The sequence below is a fragment of the Piliocolobus tephrosceles genome, chromosome 2 (assembly GCF_002776525.5).
Source record: "Piliocolobus tephrosceles isolate RC106 chromosome 2, ASM277652v3, whole genome shotgun sequence".
NCBI classification, from domain to species: Eukaryota; Metazoa; Chordata; class Mammalia; order Primates; family Cercopithecidae; genus Piliocolobus; species Piliocolobus tephrosceles.
In genome coordinates, this window is record NC_045435.1 from 58,999,879 (window position 1) to 59,016,600 (window position 16,722).

Consider the following 16,722-nt stretch of genomic DNA (forward strand, 5'->3'; position numbering starts at 1 on the left):
CTGACTTGACAGTCTTTTTCAATAAGTGAAGAAGGATCATGAAATGGGCTGGTTTTTTTTTACCAGCTTAGGTCAATTTTTTAAAATTTCATCAGTTTTAAAATGATTGCCTTTCATAATAGAGAAATGAGATAAGTCATAGAAGAGAAAAATAGCCTTTATAAGAGACATAGTCAATTTCCATAGGAAAATCATAAGAAAACAATAGAGCTTTAAATCTAATTCTGGAAAATGACTCTTCATAAATCAAAAGATTGTTAAAGGACTTAGCCAGTGATAAATTAGAAAAAGAAAAATAATCTTAAATTAAATAATTCATGAACTCAGGCACACAACTAATTTCCTAACAACAATTCAAGTTGCAAGACATATATTTATTTTGCTATGTTAGAATATAAATTTCTCATCCTTAAGGGCTTTCATTTGTCCGGTTTAAAATTCTACAGCAAATCAGTAAATATTAAGGATAATGTTACTACCTAAAATTTTCCTCAAAATAAAATCTATGTATAGCTAGGAAAAACAGAAATCAGAAACTCATTTCAAAAAAGAAAAGCTTTCAAAAAGCTTTGTAGAAACTTTGAGCTATACTCTTTTGAGAATAGACTGACATTGGAATGTGCAATTTGCTCCTCATCACTGTTTGCAAAATACCATCATTATGTTATTCTAGTCCTCTGCTAGCAACAGTCATAAAATGCATGGAGATCTCCATGCATTTTATGACTCCATCTGATGAGACAGTGACACTTAAGAAATCTTAAGAATTACTTGGGAAAAGAGACTTTACAGAAAATGCCCTTTGATTCTAAACAACTATAACATAAAGAAGATAGTCCAGGTCACTTTATCTTCCTCTAAGGAGAAAATGAAGTAACTAAAGCTATAATTAATTACAGATAGGAGGGAGTGAACCCATTAAGTGTTGAAGTTCCAACCAACCCTTAGTTGCTTCCTCCTCCAGCTTCTCAACTCCTGCTATCCAACCTACTACTGATTGCTCTGGTGTCCTAATATCAAATCCTTCATTTCTGTCCCTCTGCATGCCTCCTACTTCTTTCCTATTTCTCAGTTTCATTATCTTCTTGTTCTGTAAAACCATCCAAGAACCAATTTCTCTTTGACATTCACTCTGGCAGCCTGTCCCAATTGTTGGAAAGTTGTTTGGCCAACTGTTCTTGACTTGCTATCACTTTTTCAAAATCTATCACATCTTATTTCCCCTATAGTTTCTGGACAGAGGGAAAGTCTACAAAAGCAGAGAAATGGGCCCTGTCATCCACAATGAGGATCCATCAGAAGTTCTAAATAAGCGACTTTATGACAGTAATCGTATTAGAGAAAACCCCATTCACTGTGAAAACATAAATACGAGTGAGAAAAAGGCAGAATGTTTTAAACTCCTGCACTAAGGAAAAATGATGACAATCTTGGATGCTGGCCAATCACACTCACTCACTCTCTATCCCCATCCAGAGAGTACAGCATGATCACTATCCCCATCACAATGGCAAACTGTAATGAAACCTCTGAGGATATTACAGAGAAAGACCTTGCTTTCTGGATTGTCAAAACAATTATAATAAAACAGCTGCTCACCTTCATTTGAGGAATATAACACATTATCTCTCTTCTTCACAGCAAACCTATTTCTGGATGTCTGCTATTGGATAACAAACTAGGGGGAAACCTAGTGACTTATTACCGTGGATTATTGCCCCTCATGTTTCTGTGAGTGGTCTGGGCTCAGCTGGGCAGTTGTCCCTTGGCATCGCTCATGCCATTTCAGTCAGATAGCACTTCAGACTGAAATGAACTAATGGTTCGGTTGGGTGGGGATGTCCAAGGTAATTTACATGTCTGGCACATTAGCTGGGAGAGCTAGAATAGCAGCTGGCTGGCCAGGAATTGATCTTTCTCCACGTGGTTAGCTTGGGCTTCCTCACAGCATAATGATCAGACTTCTTACATGGCAGTAGCTTTCCCTAGAATGAAGATGCCAAGAAAACAAGGTGGATACTGCAAGGCTCCTTATGACTTGGCCGCAGAAGTTATGCAGGATCCCCCCCACTGCATCTGCCAGTTATCCAAGGAAAACACAGAATCAGCATGGGAAATACGAACACATAGGGTATGAACTTCCAGAAGCTCTCTGAGCTATCTTAGCTAACACAATGCCCACTAGGTAAATTAGGAGATGTACTGTTGCTCTCAGATTACAAATAAGAAAAAAGCTCACTAATTCTAGATCTGAGATCCAAGACCTAGAAAGTGTCTGAACTGGGACAGGAATCTGAGTATTCAGACGCCAAGTTCACTGTTTTGCTGGCATCAAGCAGGTGGTAAACTTAAAATGGATTATACTTAAAAAACTAACTGGGGTTTTCATCCAAATGTTAGTTTCATCTGCAATTAATCAATCATCCATAGAATGGACATTTTACAGGAGTTTGCTAACGTGAATCACATCTTTTGCTGAGAGCAATCAACTTTCCTTTAGGAACACTGCTCCTTCATGCTGGATTTGTTACACCCTACTTTACCCTAGCTAACCGCAACATGAGCTCAAGTATTCTCTCTCATCTGAATCTTACTGGTACTTGTATTCTAATGGAAATGGCCAAGAAAGACTGTCAAAGAAGTGTTGCTACTGAGACCCATTCTTTCTCCCAATTATCCCCTAGGCCTGATACTCTGTCACCTGATACCCTTCCTATTAATTTCCTTTATGTTGATGTAAGACTGAGTCTATGGGCTGCAGATCAGAGACACTGAATACGAGGAGGATAACTAGTTACGGTGCACACCAGATTTGGTGTCTAATTCAACTTAGTTGAAATATAACTCTACCACTTCCTTACTAGGTGTATGTATCCTTAGACAAGTTTCTTAACTTCTCTGAAACTCTTCTTCATCTGTAGAACAAAATTAATACTATCACCTTCTTCAAAGAGTTGCAAAGATTAAATGAGATAATACAAGTAAAGTACCATGTTTGGCTTGAAATAAACACAAAACATGTCAGCTATTATATTTAATACTACAGGTCCATAATCCCTTATCTGCAGTTCTAATATGCAAAATGCTCTGAAAAACTAAACACATTGTCAGCCCAACCTGACCTCAGCTGAAAAAAGATGCTCTTTATTCCATTCAAGCACTAAGAAATGTCAACGTGCTTGGCCATTGCCCAAGATTCTCTATTGGAATGTCCCATAGCATACAGCGCTAGTAGCATACTACCGTTCTACAATCTTAAAGTTCTAAACTACATTTGACCCCAAGGGTTCAGATAAGAGACTATAGATATGTAAGTTATTATTATTCAAAAAACCTATTTATTCAAAAAAATAAACACCACACAGTTCTCTCTAGAGTGATCTCACAAAACTTGGACTATGTATTAAAACACAGAAAATTACACTAGAGCCAATTTCAGTAACAAATAAACATTTTATTCTGAACTAATACTGCTTATATAGGCAAATTGTGCCAAAGGAACAAATTTACATATAACTTGATAAGCTGCAAATATCCTACTTCTAGTTAAGGCATATAATTAGAACTGCATCTCCTGGCTTTTTAATTTAGAGTGTGTTTAAGAATTCTATTTTATTACCTGAATTAAATAACGTTGGTTTTATACTTGTAGTTTTCTCGCAGGTTTGCTGTTCACTCATATTGTATCCTCTTACTCATAGTGAATCAGATAAATCAAAGGTTGATATTTGAATCCCATCTTGGGATTGCTGCTCCTGCTTATAGTGTCAGTTCTGGCCCTCAATGGTTCAGAGCTGCAGAAAAGCAGACTAAACTACTGTGGCATATTTTCTTTAGGGTTAAATTTTAATTCCAGAAGAAAAATCCTGAGACTACGTTTTGAAAATAAAAAAGTTGATGACAAAAGTGTGCAAACCCCCATACAATAAAAATAGGAATTATAATTCAAAGGAGAGTAACATATGGACAAAGCCACATTACTTATGATAATGAAGAAAGTTATGATGTGCTCTATCACTTTACCACTAGTTATTTACATCTTTTAAAATAGTTTCTTAAGATGTATTCCAATTCACAGTGCAAATAGTTTTGAGGGCAAGCAACTGATAATACGTAAAATTTACTTATAATGACAGTTTTGAAAACCTTCATTTAAGGAAACATGTCTATCTGCCACAAATCATTAACAAAACCACCAATATAAGTGGGTTTGAAACGATCTACCTGTTAATATAACCATTTATACATACTATGTGATTTTATGTACAATCTGGTTAAGTAGGTAGGTAAATGAAGGAAACTGAGTTATAAGAAAGCCAGAAAGGCTTCTCAAGGTCATGAGGCTAGCTGCCAAGCAGATGATGCAAAAAAAAAAAAAAAAAAAAAATTGTTAAAAACAATCTAACTTTAATAACAGAGTAAAGAGCTTCTCTCCAAAGTCTCCTGCATATTTTTGGTTTTCATGAATTTTTCAGACAACATCTGTTTTTAAGTAAGTAGAAACATACTCAGGGAAAATAAGGCTTGTTAGAAGAAATTAAAGTCAAAGTCCATAAACATGCCCTCTTTACATGTGTGCTAAAGGAAATTTAATGCCATCAACACTTGATTATTTCCTAGAATGAAAGAGAATGCAAAATAGATACCTAAAACAACTTTGTCTATCCCTGCACCATGCAGAACTACTGGTTCTCACAAGTCTACCAAGGAAGCCAACAGTTATTTTGTTTCTCATTACAAATAGCTGCACCCAATGCCCATGGAAAGTCTCTGCACATGATGTTATTTTTTGGCAGGTTTGGACAAGCATCTGCAATGTTCTATGGGATCTTAATGGTATTACAAGAAGGCTTTCCTACTATCAAAAAATAACAACAAAAGAAAAATGTTAAAGCTCAGGAAATGTTAGCTTCATAAAGTTTATGAAAGTTTGTTTTATTTTCTTTTCCTAAATAGTTTATGTGCAAGAACTCTTGGCACTGAGCAGCTAAATTGAAATTGGCATATATTTCCAATGTTACTATATTATGAATGAATAAATGAGGCATTTCCCAAACATTTGACCACAGAAAATGTTAGTCTGTAGCTCCTCCATGTTCCATGAAGTACATTTTGGATAAGTATTCTCTAAGATACATCTAATATTACAGACACATCTTAATCAATCCATAGATCTAAGAGTCCTGTAAAACCAAAATCTAGCTAGTTTGTTAAAGTTTCCATTGATAGGACACTCACTACATGTTGTGGAAACACACTCATTGATGAATAATTTCATTCAGTTGGCTCTTTACGGTTTTCTTTAATATGTCTTAGATCTTACCCCTGTGCAAATGCAAAGCAGATCTAAAAGTTTCAGTGAAACACTCTCTGAAATAGCCTGCAATCTGAAAGAGAAATTAGGGTGTGGAAATAAATATCTTTTAACAACACAAACTTCCTATTTTCCCCGCTCTGCTTGAAAGAGTGGCATTCAGAGGAAGAACAAAATTCAGTAACAAGTTATCTTCTTCCACTTGAAATTGTTTCATGTAAATGAAGACATCGATTACACCCCCCTGCACTGAATTTACACGACCATGAGCTAAACATCCTAAGTTCTTCTTGAGACGTGGTATGGATAACATCATCATCCAAACTGACCTCCTCATGATATCAGCCTGTTTGACAAAATCTGTCTTAGTATAGTTCAGTCTTCAGATTGTGATCATATCTCAGTGCAGGATTAATATTGACCAGGTTTCCACTGGATCCAAGCCCTAGCTCTGCCATTCACTACCTTTAAGACTTTTACAAGTTACTTACCTTTCTAAGTCTCGCCCCATTCATCAGTAAAACAGTAATAATAATTCTTGCCATGGTGAGGTTTCTGTAAACATTAAATTTAAACTATTGAATCTGTTGCATAATAAGTATTCAATAAATATTAGCTAGTATCAATATGTCCATTTTGGAAATATGTGTTTTCTTCTGGCCAGTTTTAAAAAGTAGAATTCACCAAGTGCTCAAAAATGACTGATTGGCTCAGGGTTGCAATCAGCAGGTAAATGGAACAATGAGAAAAGAAACTGGCAGACGGTTAAAAATAAGCCATAAATTATCTGCAAGCAGATAAAGCCTGACTGTATAATCATTACCAACCAGACTCTATCTTTGTCTTCCCATGTAGTAACGTGTCACTTTCTTTAAAAGTTTTAGTGAAACATTCTCTGCAAAAGCCTGCAATTTGAAAGAGAAATTAGGGTGTGGAAATAAATATCTTTTAACAACACAAACTTCATATTTTCCCCGCTCTGCTTGAAAGAGTGGCATTCAGAGGAGGAACAAAATTCAGTAACAAGTTATCTTCTACTCTTGGTTTGATGCCACTCATCTTTGAGCTTGCTTTTGACTACACCAGTGGAGCTCACAATCTTTTAATTTGGTGCATGACTTAAAAGTTCCCTGTAGTACCTTTTAAGCACTGGCAGATTTCTACAACAATGATGAATGTGGCTCCATTTAGTTCAAACCTTTAGCATTCTATAGGTGCAAGAATTCTCGGCACTAGGCAGCTAAATTGAAATTGGCATAAATTTCCAATATGGAATCCGATCCTTCTATAATTGGTGGGGTTGTGGGGAACTCTTGGCAGGAGTGTAAAAAGTAAAGATACTCGAATTATCTCTCCTGTAATTTTTTTGATATTTTAGAAATATTCTTGATTTTTTTAAACAATCAAAAAAAGTAATAGAGAAAAGAGATTAGTTTCAATCGTGGTCTTGTTCTCAAAGGATTGTGACACATCACACAAGTTCAATTAGCCTGAATTTTCCATTATATCAGGAGCATGTTATTCTACCCTCCCTCCTTCCACTTAATTTGATCAAATATTGAGTTCATTAAAAAATTTAATAAAAGGGAGGGGCGGCACCCACTAGGCTGTGAAGGATGATTCACAGCAAGGTACTTCTGAAATTTCTTGATGCACTTGCTCTCTCTCAACACCCTGGTCACCCCTTCACCCACAGCACATTGGGGCTGTGATGGGAACCCGACAAAGGGCAGATGATCCACAGGGTGTCAGGTGGATTCCAGCAAGGGCACTGCCCACAAAGATGCAAAGATGGTAACTTAACCAATCCAGTCTTCTCTTGAGAGCTAGCAATTCATTGAGAAAGGCGAAAAACTCAAACCACGAAGATGAAAAAGACAGAATAAATAGTTAAACCAAATTAACTATGTAACCATGAAAACTGGATACTCAAACTGCTACGACTCCTAATCAGATAAAAGTCACAAAGCACCTTCTAGTTCCGAACCACCCTCCATCTAGGTGAGGTCAAGGTGTGCCAGTTGTGCAGCTTTCCCAGAATTCCCATCAGAATCTCCCATGTGGACAGTATTTCTCATCTCCTTATTTCTGTATTTCACCTTTTGATAAACCCCCAGTAGTTAAAGGAGCCTAAATAAGTATCTACTGCTTGCAAACAAAGGAGGTGAAAGCACATTTAAAGTAAGAAAAATACTACTTGATGAATTTTCAACCAGGTTTGAAGCTATATTCTCCTCATCTCCTCTCAACTTTGCCATACACAGCACTCCATTTTGTATATCAAATTACCTTAAATTACCATTCTAGTCTAAACAATTATGTGCTAAGGAGCTAACACCATCAAGCACAGGGCTAAAGAACTGCAAGATGCTCAACAAATCTTATTAGTTAATGATTAAATAAAGTTCACAGGACACAAAAATTATTAAATCAATATTTCTTAATTATATGGCATAAATCTACTAGAAACTCAGATATCTACTTCTTATTGCTCAGAAAGTACAAGAAAAGGTGCCAGATAAAGAAACTAAAACTAGAATTTATCCATATATTTACTAAGCACTTTAATCCTAGGAAATCTGCAACACTCTGAAATGTGCCATGTATTGGGCGCAGAGACAATATAGAATCATAGGCCATTATCTTAAGGAGCTATAGGCAATATGGACATCCTAACATACAGTAGAGATTTATTTTTTTCATTTTCCATCCTATCACTAAGAGCTTGTAGGTGTTAAGCGGTTAGAGATCCTAAGAGGCCCTAAGGAAAAACTATGTTCACCGGAGGACATTCTGTAAAGACAGTGAATTGTTTAATACTCAGACATTCAAATAACTGTATTCAGGAGTTCATAGACAATGGCTGCTTGCAGTGAAGATACACTATGGAAAAAGCTTTTAGTACAACAGAGTCACAATTAGTGCTGATCACACTCATCAGGAGGGATATTCTAAATGTGATAGGGTTTGTAAAATTAAAACACACAAGCACACATGCACACACACACACACACACACACACACCGGAAATAAAAACCGAGCAACTTAGAAATCTTCATAGAAGGCCGGGCGCGGTGGCTCAAGCCTGTAATCCCAGCACTTTGGGAGGCCGAGGCGGGCGGATCACAAGGTCAGGAAATCGAGACCATCCTGGCTAACATGGTGAAACCCTGTCTCCACTAAAAATACAGAAAATTGGCCAGCCATGGCAGCAGGCGCCTGTAGTCCCAGCTACTTAAGAGGCTGAGGCAGGAGAATGGCGAGAACCTGGGAGGCGGAGCTTGCAGTGAGCTGGGATCCGGCCACTGCACTCCAGCCTGGGCGAGAGAGCAAGACTCCATCTCCAAAACAAAAAAAAAAAAAAAAAAAAAAAAAAAAGAAAAGAAAAGAAAAGAAAAGAAGAAAAAGAAAAAGAAAAAAGAAATCTTCATAGAAGTCTGTGCCCAAAGGAATTGAAGTCAGGATGTCAAAGATTTAGATCTAGAAGTGATATCTGCACTGCCATGATCATTGGAGTTTACTTAATTCATGATAGTCAAGACATGGAAACAACCTAAATATCTATCAATAAATGAATAAAGAAAATGTGGCATGCATGCATACACACACACACACACACACACACACACACAGAACAGATATTATTCAGCCTTGACAAAGAAGGAAATCCTGCCATATGTGACAACACACATGTACCTGGAAGACATTATGCTAAGTGAAATAAGCCTGTTACAGAAGGTTAAATACTGGGTGATTGTACTTATGTAAGGTATCTAAAATAGTCAAACTCATAGAAACAGAGTAGAATGGTGGCTTCCAGAGCCTATGGAGGAAGGATAAATGGAGAGTTATTGTTCAAGGACACAAAGGGAATAAAATTTCAATATGCAAGATGAATAAGTGCTAGAGATCTGCTGCACAACGTAGTGCCTATAGTTAACAATACTGTTTTATGCACTTAAAAATCTGTTAAGCAAGTAGATGTCAAATGATCTTATCAGCAAAAACATGGAGCAGGGGCAGGAAGAAACTTCTGGAGAGAACAGATATATTTATTACCTTAATTGTACTGATTGTCTCATGGATCTTTGAATATATTAAAATTCACAAATTGTATATATTAAATATGTGTAGATTTTTGTACATCAACTACACTTTAATCAAGTTGCTTTTTTGTTGGTTGGTTGGTTGGTTGTTTTTCACTCTGTCTCCCAGGCTGGAGTGCAATAGCATGAACACAGCTTACTGTAGCTTCAACCTCCTGGGCACAAGGGATCCTCCTGCTTCAGCCTCCCATGTAGCTGGGACCACAGTCACGCATCACCATGCCAGATAATGTTGTTATTGTTGTTGTTGTTGTTGTTGTTGTTCAGACAAGGAGTTCATTTTGTTGCTCAAGCTGGTCTTGAACTCCTGGGCTCAAGTGATCCTCCTGCCTCAGCCTCCCAAAGTGTGGGATTATAGGTGTGAGCCATCGTACCTGGCTTAAGGTGTGTGTATGTTTTAAATAAATCTGTGCAGACAAAGGCTTTTAAAAATGCATGACCTCAAAGATAAAAGAATCCTCTATCTGCCAAGAAAGTAATCATTACCTAAAACTCCCCTTTTTAATAACATACTGATTGACCTCAGTGGCATGGCTAACAGGGTTGAGAAAAGAAGTGACAGTGGACGTTGATGCTGGCATCTTATCCCGCATTACTGCCTTGTTCATATTTTTTAGATAATCCCTTCCCCCAACTCTCATCACCTCTCCAAAATCTCTGTCAGTGGGTTGGGAATTTTACATGACTTCTGGCACACTCTTTGACAGGGTATACCGTTAATCTACTGTTAAGTGATTTTTTTTTCCCTTTATTTTCATTCCACAAGCAAGCCTGGCCACAGTCTTCTGGCATCTTTGCTTTTTGTCTTTGTGGAATTGCTAGAATTTTTCCTGGATTCTTGGCTTTGACTATCCCACATCTTAAATTCTCATATCTGATTATAGATTTAAAAATTCACCAGTGCCTAATCAAGACAAATTAATTTAGCCATGCACCATCTTCAGTGCTTTTAATTTGCCACACATTGCAGTTTTACTTACAGAGTCAAGCTGACCAGTGCTATGATATCAAGTTGTCTGGTCATCCCAAACATAGTTTTGATTAGTTAAGTGGTACAGGACAAGAGCTGTAAGTCCGAAACTCTAACAATCATTTCTTAGTCCCAAAACACAAAGTAAATTTCTAAGGGAATCCCCTACAATAAATCATCATATGTCAGTGACTAATTACAGCTAGTGTAGTGCTAGAAAACTACAGCATCTCAAGTAATCTTGCGAGATGTCAGTTCAGAAACATGAGGCTAGGGTCAGTATGGGAAGATATACCACAGCTGGACAGAGCAGTAGCAAAGACATCTGAGCATCCATCTAAGCACAGGAGTGCAAAAGCTGGACCAACCAAAGAAAGGGACCCTTCCAAACAATAACTGCCTAAATTTGCCTGGATACTGACCAGAAAAACCTGTTTAATGCATAAAAAATTAGTAAAGCCAAGTGATTCTGATGGTCAATTGCAATGATGCAGTAAAAGGGAAAACTCCTCTGGAAGCCGGCAGAGCTATGTCACTCTGCGGTGCAGAGGGGATAGCTCTGCCAATTATTAGTTACGTGATCTTGAGAAATGCACTCAGCCTTTTTGAACTTAAATATCCAAAATTATAAAGTGAGGATAGTCATTCCCATTTTGGAGGGTTGTTGTAAAGATTAGAAAGAATATGCAAGGCTGTCAGGCATACAGTCAATGCTCAAAAAGAGTTAAATTTACTATGAACTCCACCGTGCCTGGCTGAGGGTCTCAGAAGATCAGCTAGGTTATCAATTTGCTGAGGATACCTTACGTCAAGAACATACTGTCCTGGCTTCTACTTGCTGTGTAATTCGAAGACCAGTATGGCTTGTCCAGTCATGCCAAGTCTCACCGACAGTACCCAATATCTCATAATATAACATGGCAACCTTGAACTGAGACATTCAATGAGCTCTTATTGAATGAGAATTCCATTCTTATTGAACGGAAAGAATGAGAACAACAGCCAACCATAAACCTTGCACAAGAATGCCTAACATAAGCTGTTTTACCTGGGTACATGATCACTTGTGAGGCTTTGTGAAAGTTGAAAATGTTGACTGATTGTAAAATGAACATCTATTAATTGCCAAGAAGCATTAACTCAAACGTTATGACAACCTTGCTTTGAGAATGAAAATTATGATAATTTCTTTGCAGGGCAATCTGGAAATAATTATAGAAGTTTTTAAACGTACAATACAGTATTTTTGACCAAACAAATTCCAATTCTTCTTTCAGGAATTTATCCTACAGATATAATCACACATGTTTTTAAAGATATTGTTTATCATAGCAAAAGTCTGTAAAGAACATAAATTATTATGAGCAAGTTCTAGTATTGTGGCCTTTGTACAAAGGAATAAATACTCTTGGCAGGGAAGAATTAGCTATGTACAGATTAATGTAGACTGACATCTAAGATTCATCTTTAAGAAAAATATTCCATGCCATCATTTTTTATAGTAAGCACTCAGATTTTTTTAACTGACCAAATCAGTTACATGTGCCCATATAACAATAAAGATCTCTGAAATGATAAACAAACAATAGTAACATTGTCTCTAGGGAAAAGAGCAGAAAGCGACAAAAGGCAAACAGTTTTGACCAGGTACCCTTTCCTTCCATACTATTAAAATGCACAATCATAGACAAATAACCTTTAAAGAAAAATAATTTTAAAATACAAAGGGCTAAAAAGGCAAACTGAAATGGAACGTTCAGACACTATCCAGGGAAATTAAACATTAGTAACCAGAACAAATTAATCAAGGTATCAGATCCCACTTCTTGAGCAGGAGACATTTTTTCTTTCAAATTATATGGATAATTACCTTTAACTCTTCCTCTTCATTTCAACAATGCAGAATGAAGGTTGTACACTTCAGTTTTTCAGACTGTGAATTAGAAACTCTGCCAAGCTACGAGTTTGACATTTGCTTATATTCTTCAGTGAAAGGTTCTAAATACAGCACAAGTTCTATAGTAACCAACTTACAATTCTATAGGACTGGAGGATATGGGTCCTCGGCCACATAACTTTTTTTTTTTTTTTTTTTTTTGAGACAGAGTGCAGTGGTGTGCACAGGCTGGGTGCAGTGGTGTGATCTCAGCTCACTGAAACCCCCACCTCCCAGGTTCAAGCAATTCTCCTGCCTCAGCCTCCTGAATAGCTGGGTTTACAGGCACATGCCACCACGCCTGGCTAATTTTTCTATTTTTAGTAGAGATGGGGTTTCACCCAGGCTGGTCAGGCTTGGTCTTGAATTTCTGACCTCGTGATCCACCCACCTTGGCTTCCCAAAGTGCTGGGATTACAGGGCATATAATTTCTTATACTTGAAATTATATATATTCACCATATCCAGTGCTGTACTGACTTCTAGTATTTGGTAAGAGGGAGGAAGGAAGAAAGGGAGGAAGGGAAAAAAGAAGAAAAGAAGGCAGGGAGGGAGACAAGGAAGGAAGAAGGGAGGGAAGGAAGGAGGGAGGAAGGAAGTCATTAAAATTCACAAAGTCAGTGAGTCTAGACTTTCAAGTGGCTTCAGATGTAAAGAAAGCCTCCCAAAGTATGAAGAGCCTCACACTAACTCTCTCTGATTATCAGTTTTCTCATCTAGGACCCAGGGCCATCACTGTATCTAGTTCATAGGATTATTATAGGTTTAAATGAGATAATAGAAACATTTCATGACTTCCTTGGTACATTGTAAATGTTCAATTAATACTACTCATTATGATTAAAATTCACTTAGTATTTAACTCAGTTTTAAGATCTCTAGACAAATATTTATGAGCCAGCCTTAGCTAGCAGTCCCACACTCGTGATAGTCATACGCAAACTTAAAAAATTATTTATCGGCCAGGCGCAGTAGCTCATGCTTGTAATCCCAGTACTTTGGTAGGCTGACACGGGTGGATCACCTAAGGTCAGGAGTTCAAGACCAGCCTGGACAACATGGAGAAACCTCCTCTCTACTAAAAATACAAAAATTAGCTGGGCATGGTGGCGTGCGCCTGTAATCCCAGCTACTTGGGAGGCTGAGACAGGAGAATCGCTTGATCCCAGCAGGCGAGCACACAGTCAGCCGAGATCATGCCATGCACTCCAGCCTGGGAGACAGAGTGAGACTTTGTGTCAAAAAAAAAAAAAAAATATATATATATATATATATATATATATATCCTAAATGCCTCATGTTGTAGTTTAAATAATATGGAAGTTAAACATTTAAAAACTAGTAAAGTGTGAAACTAATGTTTCTCCTTTAACGTACTCTCAAAGTAGAATCCAGCTAAACTATCCTCATTTACCTAGTGTTATTTATCCTATATGATTCTATTTAGAGCCTCCTTCACTCAGCTTAGTCTAAGAATTTCCTGACCCCTGACAACTTGACTGTTTGTACATTAAAACTTAAATCAGGTTATGAGTCAAGCTCTTACTTGCCTACTGTCCCTTACATGCTGTCTTCTTTGCCTGGAACTTTCTTCCCTGGTTAGTTTCATACAACTTCCCTTGTATGGCTAGTTTCATTTCAAGTTTGGGGGTCTCAAAATTCACATTTACCAAGAAGCCTTTCATGACTCTGCCACCTACACTAGATCCTGCCCACATTTTGCTCCATCTCAGCACTTTCCTTTTCTCCTTCAGAGCCCCTATACAGTTTATAATTTTTTTAAGTATTAATTGTTTAACTCTTTTTGGGTAACCCCTACCAAACCCTAAGCTCTATGATGGCAAGTTCCATGTCTGCCTTCTTTTCTTTTCTACCCATAGGACCTAGCTTGGTCCTACGGCTTAGTAGCACTTGGTATTTGTAGGTTAAACGGAAAAATGAAGTGGATTGTAGAAAGAGACTATTTTCCCATTTCTTTAAATTATCCTACTTGGACTGGAAGACAAAAACCACACCCGGAAGCCTATACCACTATAAATTTCCAGGGAGTAACAAATTCCATCTCTGAACTTTCTGTGTACCCATTTACTCTATATGGCATCTACGAAATTGCCCAATGCCTGGGGAAACATCAGTAGTGTTGGAGATTTCAGTATTTGGTACGATCCATCACTCATCATTCTGCAAAAGTCTAACAGTGGATTTTGTGGATAAGGACATCCAAATAAAATTATGCTAAAAACAGCTAGAGAAACTTTCTTACACAGGAAGAATAAGGAATATTGGTGCAGTAGTCAGGGTTCTCCACAGAAACAAAACCAATAGGATGGACTAGATGTATACACTGAGACAGAGAGACAGAAAGAAAGAGACACATTAAGGAATTGGCTCACGTGATTATGGAGGTTGGCAAGCACAAAATCTGCAGGGAAGGTTAACAGGCTGGACAAGCAATGAAGACTTAATATTACAGCCAGAGACCAAAAGCTGTCTGCTAGCAGAATTCTTTCTCCTGGGAGATCAGTTTTTTCTGAAGGCCCTCTGCTGACTGAATGTGGCCCACCCTCATTATGGATCTGCTTTATTCAAAGTCCACTGATTTAAATGCTAATCTCATATTTAAAATATCTTCATAGCATCATCCAGACATATTTGACCACCCTAGCCTGGTTGACATATAAAATTAACCATCACACTTGGACCCTGTAATGTCATTTACATATTAGTCAATTTATCTTCTCTGGTAAAATGAAAGATATGCAACTGAAAACTTTTTCTAAATGTCATAACAAGATGCAAAGGCATGTACTTTTAAAATGAAACATCATGTTCTGAGTGACTAATAAGCATGCATTTGAACCCGTACATAAATGCCTTTCACTGAGTTTTATTGCCAGTAGTCAAAATCATTCTTTTATTTTTGTTTAAATTTCTGGCCAGAGGAACCAAAAAAACCATCAAACTTGGTATTTTCTGGAAGTTTAGCAACATTTGGAAGCCTATCTGTAGGAAAAATGTATGTAAACAGTGAATTTGGAACATTCAAATACATTCAGATTAATGAATAACATATAATTTACATGCACAAATTACCAATCTACTATAACTACAAAAATTCTGTTTACATTCATATGCAAATGTTTGGTTGAAAATCTTCCCATTTTAAAATGGTTCTTAACATTTGGAATACTTTCCTAAACCCCTATCATTTGTGAAGATTCACCTTCCTTGCAATAAAATGTGCTTCAGAAAGTCACGTGTACATACTAAGGGGTTTTAAGCATATACTGATCACTAAACATAAAAGCCTCTGTCTTAACCAGGATTCCAAATTGGTTAACAGCTTTAGTTCACAATCAGGTATACCTGGGATCTGATATGATATCAGTATTGACATTTATTAGCTGCATGACCCAAGACAAATAACTAACTTTCTGATTCTCAGTTTTCTTATTTAGGACCCAGAGGTCATCACAGCATCTAGCTCATAGGATTATTATAGGTTTAAATGAGATAATATAATAAAAAACATTTAGTGACTTCCTTGGTACATTGTAAATGTTCAATTAATACTACTCATTATGATTAAAATTCACTTAGACAACCAATGTATTTTTATCTAAGAGTGTCTGTAATAGCTGGGGTATTTTTTCTAAGAAAAAGTTTTTATCGTAATCAGAAAAAAAGATATTTAAAAACAAACTCTGAAAATATGATGATACATATATAAGTTGAGTAAAACCACCTGACAGATGTGAAACTAAAAAAACTGAGTGATGTGGAACACATTGTTAAATAAATAAATTATCCAAAATGTAGTCCAAAGAAAATTACATTGTATCTATGATCCTAAACCCTGTGTGTCTAATAAAATCACCTGGGATTTTTTAAAATATTCCATTAGCCTGTGAAGTGGTAAAATATATGTGTTTGTTCTACACCCCATTTCCTGACATAAAACTCCTAAAATCCTTGGAATCTCCAAAGGAAAATCTTTTGTATGCCAATTAGCAGACGAATGGTTGGCAGCTGCTAGGTAACTTCAGGATGGGGGCTGGTCACCAGAAAGACCAAGATAAAATTAGAGGGTTGGGACTTTCAGCCCCCTCCCCCAACCTCCTGGAAGGGAAGAGGGATGGAAGGTTAAGTTGATCACCCATGGCCAATACTTTGATCAATCATGCCTACCTAATGAAGCTTCCAGAAAAATGCAGGACAGCGTTCAGATGCACTTCCAGACAGCTTAACACAAAAGGTTCCTGGAGAGTAGTGTGCCCAGAAAGGGCATGCAACCTCCGGGGCCTTTCCCCCAATACCTCACCCTCTGAATCTCTTCATCTGTATCCTTTGCAACATCCTTTATAATAAACCAGTAAACGTGTTTCCCTGAGCTCTG

General features: G+C 37.2%; 1 protein-coding gene and 1 long non-coding RNA gene across 3 annotated transcripts in view; one reads left to right on the forward strand and one right to left on the reverse strand.

Annotated features, from left to right (window-relative positions):
- CNTN4 (contactin 4) overlaps window positions 1-16,722 on the reverse strand; it is a 976,954-nt gene that overhangs the window by 941,746 nt on the left and 18,486 nt on the right. The window lies entirely within an intron of this gene.
- The window catches only part of LOC111546982, a 40,618-nt gene that overhangs the window by 16,687 nt on the left and 7,209 nt on the right, over window positions 1-16,722 (forward strand). Inside the window, exon 2 of the long non-coding RNA XR_002732989.1 lies at window positions 1,642-1,731. This is a non-coding gene — a long non-coding RNA (uncharacterized LOC111546982). The remainder of the gene's footprint in view (window positions 1-1,641; window positions 1,732-16,722) is intronic.